General features: G+C 38.4%; 1 long non-coding RNA gene across 1 annotated transcript in view; it reads right to left on the bottom strand.

The window, feature by feature from the left end:
- Positions 1 to 12,282, bottom strand: part of LOC139075787 (uncharacterized) — a 122,537-nt gene that overhangs the window by 34,976 nt on the left and 75,279 nt on the right. Inside the window, exon 3 of the long non-coding RNA XR_011526577.1 lies at positions 8,590 to 8,676. This is a non-coding gene — a long non-coding RNA (uncharacterized lncRNA). The remainder of the gene's footprint in view (positions 1 to 8,589; positions 8,677 to 12,282) is intronic.

The raw sequence follows: 12,282 nt of genomic DNA, 5'->3' as shown, positions 1-12,282 counted from the left end.
TTGAGCCACCCTTGTCAACGTTCTTTCTGGAATTGTGGGTTGTTGCAGAGATATCTGAGACCAGCTTGATTCCCCCTTCTATGTGACTTGCTCTTTTACCTGAGTGCGTGTTTTAGCTCATCCTTGAGATTCAGGGACAAAGGGCCTTGGAATGACCTACAAACAATCTCCAGTGCCCCTCCTAGCTCTGCAGTTTTATTTGCACTCTTATGTCTCCTCTGTTGCTGCAATTTTAATTTGTAATATTTTCCTTTTCTCCCCCAAGTCTTCCGCTTTTCTTCAGCCTGTTGTTGTTTCGCCTGTTTGAGACATAATGATGGGTCCAAATCATGTGCTTTGCACAGATATGTGATAATGAGTATTCGCTGGACTGTATTTTGTGTTTCTGGATGTAATAATGTACTTTTTGTCTGCTTAACAGAATGTGGTACTTCTAGGTGAAAAGATGTTGTGAGAGGCAAGTGATAAATACAAAAATAGAAACCAGAAACATTATTTGCTAAATAAAAACAGTATCACTGCAATAACTGTCAGAAAACATGCTATATAAAATAAGCTTAGCTTAAAAAACATCATTTGTCAAAAATAACCTCATTGAGAATCTCTCTCCTCCTGCAACACCCCCCCCCCCCCACACACACACACATAATTTCTGTGGTTTTGAAAATTCCACTCTGGTTATCTCTTAGGGCTCCTCACTGGCTTACTGCAAAGGGCAGACTGGTCTTTTGCTGCCGTTCACCAATCTCAGGATCTTAGCCGCCCTATTCTTTTTTTTTTCTTTTTGGAGGAAGATTAGCCCTGAGCTAACATTTGCCACCAATCCTTCTCCTTTTTGCTGAGGAAGACTGGCCCTGAGCTAACATCCGTGCCCATCTTCCTCTACTTTATATGTGGGATGCCTGCCAGAGCATGGCTTGGCAAGCAGTGTGTAGGTCCACACCTGGATCCAAACCAGCGGGCCCTGAGCAGCGGAAGCTGCACGTGCACACTTAACCACCGTGCCACTGGGCCGGCCCCTAGCCTCCCTCTTCTTTAGGGAGAATTAGCTTCTTTTTCATAGAGAAGACGACAGGTCAGGTCAGATATAATTTGGGGGCTCAACAACAGGCCATATAGAATAGTCAATAAGAGAGGCATTTGAACTTCCAAAGGTGACGTATAAAATGATAGTTTTCTCACAAAAAAACCTATCTTCTTTATATTTATCTACTATTGTTTCCCCTTTTGTCCAGATAAAATTAGTTTGGTTTTAAAGTGAAAATATTTTTAAAAAAGGAAGTTGCAGAAGTTATATGTCAAATTTAAAGGCTCCATTCACAAACACCACATTAGGGAACCATAATAAAAAATCCAATTTCCTATTCAACGTATATTTATGAATTGCTATGTGTTTATGGTAGGTTATACATAGAGCAGTCCCCATCAAGGACCTAAGGGTTACTCAAACAATAATAATACCCTGGTGTCTGTAGTAAGTGTCAAAGTGAAGTGCAGACATAATTCTCTAGGAGCTTCAGGAGCAAAAGCCCACCGTTTTCTGAAGGAATCAAAAAAGGCTTCATCAAAGACTTGACAGATGGAGAGAGGGAGACAGAATCAGAGACTAACGGAGGCAAAGGCATGGAGGCAGCCTATTACAATGGAAGCATCCCCCCCGCCCCCAGGAGATGTCCTGACTGACGATAGCTGTGACCCTTAAAGGTTCTTAAAAGTTGTACAGCTATTGCACACACATCAGTAGTTTTACAAGTCTTTCTGGTAACAAGTAATATGAAATTGAATTGTAGTTGATACTATATTTCTTACCAGGTCACTGATTTAGAGAAGGTCAACATTTGCCGTGAACTGAGTAGTAGTTGAACAGGTGAAGTTTATGTTTGGAGTTCCTCTAGTCACTCAATTTTTGTGACCACCCCTATACACACACACACACTTACTCTACCATCCTAGACTTTCAGGTTATTTTCCATTAATTTTATATGTCTTCCACTATCCCACTCCCAAGATTCCCAGTGTCTCAAAGTATGGTGACACTCCTCAAGAGGTACTCTCTATAATGTCACTATCTTCCAAAAAGTAGTTTTTAAGCTCTGTGTGACGTCATTATTGCTATAGTCCTAGTGCCTGGAACACAGGGAATACTCAATGAATAGTTAATGAATGAAAAATGAATAGATTGATTAGCAGCCCACATGGCAAGCAGAAGAGGAATTATCATGTGTTTGTTACAGAGAAGTTCACAAAGACAAAGGAGAGGCTCTAACTGTCTAACTCATGCTCATTTTACCATAAGATATTGCTTTTACTAAAACAATGATTAATGGTGGGAATTATAATTTGGATGGAGGAGCAGAGTAATGATGGTTTAGGCACATAGAACCTACAGTGGGCCCTCAAATCATGCTACAGAAGCAGCTGCCTCTTCTGTATATGCACTCAGTCAGCCAAGGAGGTGATAGTAATATCTATTGAGAGAGAATACTACCATGGAAGGAACAAAAATTAGTAATGTGTGAGTTGTCACATTTTCTCCGAATTTCCTGTCCCCTAACTCCATCTTTGCCAACTCAACTGCTTCCCCTCCTATTACCTGAAATGTTAAGAATTATGCCTTTAGCCACTGGCTTCCAATTATTTGTTTTCAAGAACAGTTGAGGCAATGGTAGGAACAGCAGTGGAGCAGTGAGTTACTTTTGTTAGAAAGAGCTGATATTTAGTGCTGAGGTCGAGAAAAGGGAATAAAATAGTCATATAGTGGGAAATTGAGAATCCATGTGGCCTATGTGAGAGTAATCTTTGGGAAATTTTGGGATAAAATGGTGAAATCCTTAGAAACATTTGCACATGGTGTGTGAGACTGAGATATTAAGTAGGAAACAAAGCTTTGAGAAGTTCTGCTCTATGCTAAAATGGTAGTTTCTAGAGAGACTGTAACAAAGATTCCAATTGCTCTTAATCATCGTTTGATTGCCAGACATGTTGCTTATTGAAATGCAGATTCATTCACAACTGCACCGTGAGGCAGCTGGGTCAATATGGTTTCCCAGTGGTCTTCTGATTGGTTAGGAATGTTTCAGCTACATGTAACACAAAAGTGATGTACAGTGGCCAAAATATATAGAGGTTAAATTCTTCTCACCTAACAACAAATCTGTAAGTACTTTCCTCGACCACTTTCTTCTATCAGAGAAGAATGTGTAAAACGCGCTAATGTCTGCATGAATACAGAGAATTTCGTGCCACTGCATAAGTCTCAATATGAAGCAGGGTGGTCCATGGGGTATTTAATATACCACTATTGTGAAGGACAAGTCAAGGATAGTTCATGGGAAGTAAAATAGAGGCAAAAAAGCAGAGACGTATGACGTGTGTTCATTGAATTATTTAAGAATATTCATTTCTTTTGTAAAGAACAAGACAAATAAAAATAATAGACAAAATTAAGCAAAGAAGCAAGTAACTGCTGAGAAACGTTGGACATAAAGTAAGTAGAGCATGTATATGTGTGCTGATCATAGAAAGAAAGGATGGAAGGAACAAGTACACCTTACCTGTTGATAAGGCATATATCATGCCACCTCCAGCTGGTAGCTATGCAGTCAGGTATCCATATGTGACAACCATTCTGGCCTTATGTGTCCTTTTCCCAAAACACAGATAAAAGCCATAGAGACTCAGCAGGATATCAGCAAGTTTCCACCATGACCAGGAGTACTTGCCCCTGACTCTATTAGAGCAGGTGTGTTTAGGCTCAAGGCACCTTCCATCTGTTGAATCTCCTTGCTTATCTTCAAGTCTTGTCCTTAGGACCATATGATTAGCAGAAGAGATTGGTGGTGTAGAGAGACAGAATACAGAAACACTGCATAATGAGGAATCCATCATTCTTGCACTTTACCTAAGGATGTTACCTTACCCCATTGTTAAGGTTAATATTAATAGTTCTTAATATTAATATTTGTTAATATAGCATGCACGGTATATATAATTGTATATTATTTATTACCAAAATAACTGATAATTATTCATTATATAATATTGCATATATGCATGCATTATATAGAATATATTAATATTTATTAATGTTAACAGTTAATAGTCATAATGCACAAGTATTTATTCCAGGAGATTGGTTTTCAAACAAACCCGTTTCCTTTGCACCTAATAAAAATTTTGAAAGCAGATTTTATCTAAAGGAGCTATTAAATGTGAAGTCTTGTGTTTGCCATAGATATTTTCCTCTTGCTATTGCAGGTGAAAATTTTCATGCCTACACAACTCAGGGTTGGCTTCTAGGCAGAGTGCCTGCAGCAGAGATCTCCCTGCATGGAGTAGACAGGAAGAGGCAAGAGAATGAGCTCTCTCTGTCTCCCAGAAATTGCCCTTATCATACTCCTACCCTAGGTTAGAAAACCCACCTGAGCTTAAAGTAAGGTGAAGAAAAGAAGGAGGAATGTAAGGGGGATGGGATCAAGGAGAAAGACAAAAGGGTGGGAGGGGTTTATGTTGACGTAGAATCCATCAAAACTAATGGCTGGAACTAAACAATATTCCATGTTATTTTCGGACAAATATGTTTGAACAGCACCAAATACAGGACAATGGTTATTACTAAGGAGAAAATAGGAAGGTAAAAACGTATAGCTACATGGAAGTAAGTTTTATTTCTGAAACTTGGTGGTAGGTGGTATCTAGGTAGTCATTGTTTTATTATCAAATTTTGTATACCTGTATACTTCATGAAAGAAATTGACATCTTTCTACACAAACTTTTATTTCCCTCTCTGTTCCTAATTCTGTCCTTTGATTCATGGGGTTTCATGGGTTAGTAGTATTCCAAGTGGGTGATGCATCCACCTAATGAAACATGCTAAGTGAAAACATGCTAAATAACCACAAATGGTTTTTTTAAATTGAGACACAATTCATATACCATAAAAATCACTCTTTTAAAGTGTACATTTCAGTAGTTTCTAGTATATTCACAAGGTTGTACACCCATCACCTCATCCAATTCCAGAACATTTTTATCACCTCAAAAAACCAAACCAAAAGTCTGTACCCATTATCAGTCACTACCCATTACCCCTCTCCCAGCCCGTGACGATCAAGAATCTACTATATAAATAGTCCTGGGTGTGGTAGGTTTTAGACAATGTTTGCTAGAGAGGGCCCACTGTCATCAAGAATCCAGTTCCTCTCCCTTATTTTTAGAACTCTACCCTCTTCCATGTGTCAATTTCCTCTTGAGCTTTGCTTGCTTCATTGTAGTAAAAATAGCCGTAGCAGCTCTGGTTCATATTTATATGAACACAAGACCACCCTGAAAGGGAGGGCTTCTCTTCCTCAAGCTCTCAAGCACAAGTCCTTGGCTTCACAGATGTCAAACCTACTTAGGGTAAGTTCCTGCCTGAACCAATCCCTGTGGTGAGGGAGCCGGGGCTAGGTGAGTCACTCTCCATCCGGGAGTGGGTGGAGGTCATGGAGGCAACTAACTAGGTGAGCAACTGCCCAGTTTGCCTGGGGCTTGACCTGTTGTAGTGCCGATTGCTCGCTGTCCCAGAAAACCCCTCAGTCCCAGGCAAACCGAGACGGTTGTTCACCATACAGTAACAGCACAGACATAAAAGTCAGCTCCCCCCAAACCCATGCTCAAGTCTCACTACCAGGAAGTAGATTTAAATAAATATATATGTCTATTTCTACTTTCTCACAGTAGACGTCTTTCTCTCATGGAAACTACTGAATCTTTTTCAATTATAGAATTCCAGACTCTGTAAAGAATTTTCTCACATTTTTTTTGAGGAAGATTAGCCCCGAGCTAACATCTGCCGCCAGTCCTCCTCTTTTTGCTGAGGAAGACTGGCCCTGAGCTAACATCCATGCCCATCTTCCTCTACGTTATACGTGGGACACCTACCACAGCATGGCGTGCCAAGCAGTGCCATGTCTGCACCTGGGATCCGAAGTGGCAAACCCCAGACCGCCCAAGTGGAACACGTGAACTTAACCACTGTGCCACCAGGCCGGCCCTAAGAATTTTGAAAAACTTTTTATCTCTTTCTCTTAAATGCCTAATTCATATTCATCATCTTTTCTAATGATATTTGACAGACTTTTCTAGTCTGTCAGTGGTATTCTTGAACCTTCCTTAGAATAAGAGCTCTTCAATAGTCATGCCCCAAAACATGAGATCCTATAGAGGGTGCTGTGTACATTTCATAGCTTCAGAGATAGTTTCTTGGCTATTCTCCAAATCTTCAGTGAGCTGGGAGCTAGAAAGATTTGTCTTCTGAGAAAGATTTGTTATTTTCTGGAAGAAGGAAGTCCTTAATGACCATTTTATTTAGAGTGCTATAACTGAATTTTTCTTATTAAAGTATAGAAAATAATATCCTGGTTAATTTCTTAATTCCTCTCATTTTATGTTTCTTATTGCTTGCAAATATTCTTCTAGTTCCCCTGATGACATTATAGAACAGTCAGTTTTACAATAAGTTTAATTTCCCTCTTATTTTCTGTTTGGTTTTCACTGTCTCTGTGTGAAACTGAGACTCTGAGGTTCTGTCCAATGAGTGTCAAAACAACTAATAACATCAATGAAAATGTTAAGCCATTTAGTAGTTGCTGCGTAAAACAGATAGGGATGATTTGGTATGTTTTATGTCTTTCACTTGGTTAATGTCAAGGATGGTTTATAGAGTCGCCAGAAATCTCTGTTACAAGTGGAGATTTTCAGGCCCTGTCCTCGACTTTTGAATTCAATAACTTGGGGTGGTAGGGACCATCCTATCTGCTTCCAATAAGGCTCCAGAGACTAACTGCTCATAAAAATCACTTCTGATGAATTACAAATGCAGATATCAGGTGGGAGGCTTCAGAGGCTCTAATTCCAAAATCTGTAAATGACCATGAAATCTATAGTTCTGAGAGGGTCTGAAACCAGACCGGTGAAATTCCACCACAATTGAGGCTTGAATTAAATGTGTTTGACAAAGACATTGGGCAACATAAGGGAGTTGGCTTCCCTTGGGGTTCAACAAGAAGTGTCGTGGAAAGCCCCAACTGCAAAAAAAATATTGCAGTTTGGAGAGCGTTTGGAATACAATTATAAAGCTATTATCAGTGAGTGTTAATATGATGAGTAGCACAGTGGCTTCTTTTGCATTACAATTTTGTCAGTTGATCAACCATTTCTCCTCCAAGCCCAAAACCGTTGGAAGTCAGTCCCATTATAGCACAGGATTTGTTTTCCCCCTGGTGTATATTGACCAAGGACAATTTCAGGTCAAGAATTCATTCAGTAACTTTGCTGTATCCACACAGGAAATGGCTGTGGCCTTTCTGGCCCATAAGGTTATGCATTTTGACAGGCAGCACAGAGCCAATCCCTCCAACCCTGTGGCACAGACGACCGCACACTGTTCTCCTGGGGCATGCTGTTATTCACGTTGTTTAATCACATGCAGCAGGTCTGGAGGCGAACGTCATTCAGACCATCAGAAAGGCAGAAAAGCTGTGCTGCTGATTCTACGGAAATCCTCAGCGAGAAGCAACATTCATAGCTGGCTGGTTACTTAATAGATGTGCATTCACTTCCAGGGAGGTCGTCCCCTTCTGTCCCTGGTACCTTCTGCCACATCCACTACAGCCCCAACCATTAATTTTGATTTTTCAGAAATTACAGGACTTGTTCAAAAAAATTAGATGGCTTCTTTGCTCCACATTATGCAGAGAAAAATGAATCGCAGTCCCTGACTTAAGGAAGCTTATCGCCTAGTTAACGCATGGTTGACAGAGGACTCCATTTACCAGTGTTATCTCTGTTTTGACCCATGTCAGAGACAAAGAATATCTCTTTCCCTCTCTCTCTCTCTCAACACACACACACAATTGCACACAGCACCTACTTACAACTGCATCATGAATTTCGGTAGTTTGACTACATTGCTGAAGATTCAGGAGTGATAGTGAGGGTTCATATCACAAACAGGATGAATTCCCACTGTCTCTAATTGCTTCCTCTGTTGTCTCTGTCTTTTCTTTCTCCTTCCCCCCACCTCTTTATTTTTCAGGAACAATATGAATTCTTATTTTCTCATTCGTAGCAATTCAGCTAGACATGCATGCCATCAAATTTCAGCCCCTAACCCAAATTGCTTACCAAAACCTTTCTATGAAAGAAATTCAGTTTTTTTCCCTAGGAGGAATCTATTGAATAACAGTTTCTCCACCTTCAACTTCTGAAACAACATTGAAAAACACAAGAGAATATTAATTAAGTGCTAAATTGTGTGGTGCAAGAAAAGGTTATGTAGATGTCAAAAGATTGAAAAGAGCAGTGATGGCTGGAGTAGTTAATGACTTGCTGAGGTGCTCTTCCAATGTGTTCCCTTTATGAGTTTTGTGATTCAAAGACTCAATGCTCATATATTTGTTGGTTAACTTGGCTCTCTCCTCATTAAACTCTAAGCTCATTGAGGGCAGACATTACGCGCGTATCACTATTTTATATTACTGACACTGAGAACAGTATTTTATGCAAAATAGGGAGTCAATCAATTTTAAACTGAAAGGATGGCTTACCTGAGTCTTGAAAGATGCATGAGATTTAGGTGGTTTGAAGTAAAAAGATGAGGCTTTCCCAGCAGGAAGAATAAAATGAGTCAATTGCTAGAGAATTTAGAGGCGAAAGAAATAGACTTAGTTAGAGTAAAAGAGTTGACAAATATTGAGAATTAAGTATGCATAATTTAGAAAGTGGTCAGATAAAGGGGAACTTACATGCCTGTTGGAAGAGGTTAGATTTATTGCTGCAGAAAACAGAACAATGGGAGGTTTTGGAACGTAGCAATAAAATAATTAAAGTGATATTTTATAAGGTTAATATTGAAGAAACTTAGGGTTCTTGTTTAAGAGTCTTAAGTTTAAGGGTCACTTATGATCCTTGCTTGTTCAGAGTGTCATAAAGAATCTGGATTTCTCATATTACAACAGAGTTTCTATCTCATTTACTTTTTCTGTTGCATTTCCTTCTATTTATGTGTCTCTTACATCATTTCCAGGATTATATATTTGTGTTTGTGTATATATAAACATATATATCTATATGGAGAGTGAGAGAGACAGTGCTTAGGCCTGTTCTATCTAGTTGAAAACATTTGAGAGGCTCACTTAGAAAGAAGCATTAGGGTCTTAAAATCTCCTGGAGTAGTTTACAAAAACGTTAGAAGCAGACACGAAAGCTCAACACTTAGGAATTACTACGGAAGCAATTCCAATAGTAGCAGTAGCAGGAGAATGTTGTGGGGTGGAAAAGCAGGTAATTTGGACTTCAGAGTATAGCTCAAATCACACATAATAAATAGCAGGTTAACAGTTCGTTAATAAGGTTGATCTATTTGCCAGCAAAGGGGAAATGAAGCTTTAAATGTTTATATTGCATAAATCTCTGATAGCTATCATTCTTCCTGTTGTGATCACTCCATAAAGACAGCGTAGATCCCCATCCAAAATTTGGATCAGATATTCTCATTGGTGAGGCCATACACACACCAAGAGGGTATAAAAACTTTTATTACTTATATAATGAGGTTTCCTGGGGAGACCAGAGTGTATCTCCCCAGGTGGGCTGCAAACGGCTTGAGATAGCAGGAAAAGGTGTTTGGCTTTGGGTTTTTATGATGGTATGGGGGTGGGGCCGAGATGAGGGTTCCTGCTGGCGCGCAGGGGTTTGCATGGTTTGAATTTCCCACTGGCACCCAAGGAGAAAGCATGCAGGCTTTCTTATCAGCTTGCCCAGCTCAGGGGATGGGGCAGAAAGAGAAAAGGGAGAGGTGATTAAGTCTATCAGAAACTGAACATCAGAAAATGAGTCAGATTCTACTTTACATGCATAGTTAGGTTTGTTTAATTTTCCTCAGTATGGATATAAGAATCACAATGATTTTTTTTTAAAGAGAAAGACATACATATTTGCCTTTTCTCAAGCAACCTTACATAATACGATATTAGCAAGTGGTATTACAATAGTGCATTGCCCCTAAGTACTAGTCATTATGATCAATTCTCCAACAGCATTTTGCTCTAAACAATAGCAATCTCAATTCTCCAACATCGTTTCACTCTAAATAGCAATCTCAATTCTCTAGTACCATTTCACTCTAAACAATAGCAATCTCACTCCCATGGTAAGAGATTAGTTTAGAAACAGACATGTGATGATAACCTGCCCAATGAGGGGGAAGCTTACTGGGAATTCTGAGAATTCACTCCAAAAAAGAAAACAAAGAAAAGAGATTGTTCTATTTCTTTCCCTGGAAGTTGCCAAGCCTGAAAGTGTGACCTGAAGCTGCTGAAGTTAAAACATCCTAACCAATATACCTTTTATATGGAAAGTCTTGAAGCAAAAAATTGCTAGAGTATAAACCAATTCTTATGTATTTAATCATACTTGTAAATGAACAACATGGTACTATGGCGATGTGCAGAGTGTTAGCCATGGAATGAGAAGATCTGGGTTTCAGCTCCTTTTCTAACATTTACCAGCAATGTGACCTTGAGTGAATAATTTGAACATGTTGAGCATCAGTTTCTTCATCTGTAAATAGTGAGTATGAATACTCATCATATATGCTTTGTACGGTTATTATGGTAATCATGTGATTTAATGTTTTACTCATTATTTAGTCAATTCACTAATTAAAATATACTAAATGAGGAACTGCCATAGCCAAATATTACACTAGGAACTCAGAGAAGACTGGTGAATAAGATAAAATCCCTGTCTTCATATTCTTTATAATTTGGTTTAGGTAAATTTCTCTACATGTTGCAAAGCCCTGAATATATATAAATATATGTTTTTGTATCCATTTTATTCACCATCTATTTATTAACACCCACCATATGGGAAACATTATTTTAGGTGTTGGAATTTAAAAATAAAGAAGAAATAAATCTTGCAGAGAGGTACTCCATTATATTTATATTACATATAATTTAAGAATCTCTTCAACAATAAGAAGCAAAATACCAGATGAACAGAGGATTAAACAAAAATGATATTTAATTTTTAAAACAAGAAGAAGCCTGGATATAAGCCTAATAATGTCAACAAAGGTATAACTCTTCTTCTTTCCAAACTTCAGCTCTAAAGGAAGCTAGGAAAGTATGTATCTGGCACCAGGGAACAAAGATAACATTATTGACTTAGGCAAATTTTGATTTATCACTTGGGACTGAAAACGTGGTTGCTACAAACAATTGACAAGAAAAAAAATAGAAATGGCTGATGGACAGGAAACTAAAAGCATCTGTTACAATGTCTGTGTCTATTTTATATTATTATTTAAAAGTAACGTAGTAACATCTTAATTTATACAAGACATTCATTTTGCACTAGAGAGAAGGATCCTTACATCATACAGTTCCCAGTCTGTAATTTTCATGTTTACAAGTTCGTGATTTTCATGTTTATATGTCTGGGTATTTTCCCTAACTGGCCTTAGCGTAAAGTTGAAGAGAAATCTAATTCACAAACACTTTGGATTTAATTCCTATGTATCTTTGGATTTAACACCACATACTCCTGAAGGATCTATCCATGGTGCTGGCTAGATCAAGCAGTTACAACAAAATAGTGCATCTACTCAGCTTGTACACTGAACCTTAGAGATGTTGATCTCAGGGAAAAAGACATATGTCAACCTAAATCCATCACAACTCAGCATCAAAAACAAAGCCATTTTGCATTTATTTTTTCCTATCATTTTTTATAGAACATCTTATATGTCATTTTACCCAGAAAACATTTCTATAAGGTCAAATGGGAAATGTGTTCCTTGTTTTATGGGTGAGGTAATTGAAACAGGGACCTTTGAGCGTCTCCTCCAAAAATGCGCAATATATCAATGTCCGCAGAAGACCTTACTCATTATAGTTCAGGTTGAAAGAATTTGGTAGCACTCCAAGCTTTCAACCATATTTGCTCAGCCTGGAAGCTGGCATTCAAGGAGTTGAGATAATAGGTATGCTTCAAAGTTGGGGAGCCATCCACATGATACAGAGCTATGAGTCCATTAAAAAGGATGTTTAGGTCATAAAAAGGCAAGGCTAAAAAAATTGAAAATATAGTCATATGTACTATTAATTCAATGCTATGAATGCATATAATATAGACCCACATATCAAACACTAGAAATACAATAACCAAAATGTTAGCAGTGATTTTCTCTGAGTGGGATTATGGAAATCTTAATTTTTATCATTCTTTTTTGT

This window comes from Equus przewalskii, chromosome 14 (assembly GCF_037783145.1).
Source record: "Equus przewalskii isolate Varuska chromosome 14, EquPr2, whole genome shotgun sequence".
In the NCBI taxonomy this organism is placed as follows: domain Eukaryota; kingdom Metazoa; phylum Chordata; class Mammalia; order Perissodactyla; family Equidae; genus Equus; species Equus przewalskii.
The sequence above is the reverse complement of the archived record's forward strand: the minus strand, read 5'-3'. Positions and strand labels throughout refer to the sequence as shown.